The sequence below is a fragment of the Seriola lalandi genome, unplaced genomic scaffold, assembly GCF_002814215.2.
Source record: "Seriola lalandi dorsalis isolate HSWRI2012SDOR001 ecotype SW California unplaced genomic scaffold, Sedor1 jcf7180002053868, whole genome shotgun sequence".
NCBI lineage: Eukaryota > Metazoa > Chordata > Actinopteri > Carangiformes > Carangidae > Seriola > Seriola lalandi.
This window is the reverse complement of record NW_019524421.1, coordinates 16,279-19,148: the sequence shown is the minus strand read 5'-3', so window position 1 is coordinate 19,148 and position 2,870 is coordinate 16,279.

Genomic DNA, 2,870 nt, shown 5'->3' with positions numbered 1-2,870 from the left:
TGTGTGTGTGTGTGTGTGTGCGTGCTATCAGGCCTGCATGTACTGCACGTTAGCATCCTGAGTGCTAACAGTGACAAGAGGTACGTCACGTCTGTGAACAGAAACTGGGCTGATCCTGTCTGAATTTTACAAATACATACATGTATATTTGTATATATATGGATGGAAAACTGAACAGGGAGCGATACAAGGGAGGAGGGGCCTCTGTGACACTTAATATTTCTTGTAGGAAAGTCAATCAAACAACTGCAAAGAAACACAAAATGACTACGAAGAGACATAAAACAACAACAACGCATTGCAAAATGGCTACAAAAAGAAACAAAGGGAAAGATACAAAATGACGACAAAGAGACACAAAACGTAGACGACACGATGCAAAATGACCACAGACAGATGCAAAGCAACAGCAAAGGGCTGTAAAATAAGCACAAAGAGACACAAAACAACCACAATTTTGATGTAAAACAACTACAAAGGAACAAAAGTTACAGATTGGTACTTGAAATTTAAAAAAAAAAAAATTCAAATAAGCTTAAGAGGTTCCCATACAGTACTTTTAAATAATCTTTAATTGTGCAAAATCCAGAATTTTACCTGAAATTTTACTAACCAATTTTTCAAATATATTTTTCTGAGCACACCATTGACAGGTCGTCACTTTTTAAGTTAATATGGCAGCTAGTCAACAGTTGGTTTTAGCTTTTCATTCATGTAGTGTTGTGTTCGTGTCCACCTGAGGAATTTAACAACAGCCTCTCTTTTAGCTCTGTGTTTGGTCTCCAACAGCTCCGGAGGGAAACCTCTGGCTCTTTAGCTGCTAAATTCACCAGCTGCAGCGACGGTTGAAGTGACATCTACAGCGCCCGTTTACATTCAAACGTGTTGCCGTAGTAATGGAAATCAAAGATGGCTACTTCACTACTTCAGGAAGCCGAGGTCGCTCTGAACATTGCGACAATATGTCTCTTAAAATGACCCGAGAGCTCTTGATATTTTCTTTAGAGACTTCAGCACCACGGACAGCGTCATGGTTTCATCAATACACAGCAAAGCTGATGACAGGCTAACAACAGTTTCTGCACGTATGTCTATGAATAAACTGGAGAAATTAGCATGTATCTTTAACAAATATAGTCATAATCCATAAAACTACTGATGTAGAAGTGAATATAAATGAAATGACATTGTGAAATATGACAAAACATAATTAAATGTTACACTTTAGTGACTTTGCATAACAAAAACAAGTGTGACGCGAAGGGTACACGTAATGGACAGACATGTAAATGACAACAAAAACAACACTTGTAAAATGTATTTTGTAATGTGACTCCGGTAATATCTTTCCATGAAGATCCACCATGAGGACAATACTAAAATACAGTGTGAGTGTGAAAACCTTTTTCAAAATCAAATCTTTCATTTGTCACATCAACAAATGAAAGTAAAAAAACTGGAAGCTCGGCTACAAAGGGCAGAGAGATGCAAGAGAGTGGATTACAACAGAAAGAAAAACAGAAACAGAGATGAACTTTCCCGTGGGAATACATGAAGAGGGAGATCAGATTACAGGTGTAATCTGTGTGTCACCTGTATTTTCCCCTCGCTGTGACGTCGTGTCAGATTTACCGACACAAAAACCGGTTTCACTCTGTCTCGACCTGCAGCCACTGCTGAACTGAAATTAACTTAAGTAGAGAATCGATTTCAGTTTTTATTTAGTTTTTAATGGAGTCTGGTCTGGAGCCAAGATGAGGTACATGTAAGTAGGTTTCCAATCAACTAAGTATGTTTCAAATGTTTTAAAGCAGTTTGTTTCCGACAGAGTAATCAAATGAATAATGTACCACAGTGAGATTCCACCAATTCATGAGAGTGCTACAACATTAAATAGACAAAAAATAGCTCCTCCATAATGTGATTTTGTGGCTGTTGACCAGTCGATAAATCACTTTTTGGTCTGTCTGCCTTGTGGTTGTATGCCTCTGTCAACCAATCAAGATGTAGGAAATACGGGCACTAAAGACTGTCCCGTTTCGAATACTCATTCAAATGTGGCCGAGAAATGCGTCCTGTGACTGACTGCAGCAGAAAGAAATGTTGGGTTAGCATTAGCAGCTCTGATAAAGCTGTCAACAGTGAGGCTGATAACAATCACATGCAATTTCTTGTTGATCCCATTGGAGTACGAGAACGTGGACTCTGCTGCTAACACTGAGAACCAGTGGCTCGTTCCCACATCGCTGTGTGTACATGTACGAGTCAACCACCGTCCATTCATTCCTCTGAAAACCTCAGTGATCTCTAATGTGTTTTCAAAAGTCCTCCTTCCATTTTATTTCAGTCTGCAATTTGCCTCGAGTGCGTTGAAAATGTTGAACTTTTGTGGCGGACTTTGGGGCAGAGCGTATGCACAGGAAGTTCATAAAATATCGAATTAGCTAACAAGCTATTTCATTCAGTTCAGTTACTTATATGTTTTACAAACTGTGTCATTTTAAAATCAATAAGAATCTAGTTCAGTTAGTTTAATGCAGTGAATTTGAGTAAATGTCATTTTGCTAATATGGTTAGCAGCTACAGCACTTAAAATTGAATTTAAATAAAAAAAGCAGTGTTGGTTGCATTTCAATCTGTTTCTATTCATCTGAAAAAAAAAAAAAAAAGTATTTTCTTGTGTTAAACTCTAGGGTGCTGTGTATATTAAACAGAATTACAGACACAAAACCTTCAATAAAACCTAAAGGATGATCATTTATAACGTCTAACTTATAAAGTCAAACTGGCAAATATCTATGTACGAATCCACATAAGATACGTTCAAAATATACTGAGATGAATTGATGAATTTATTCTGTGTGTCTTTG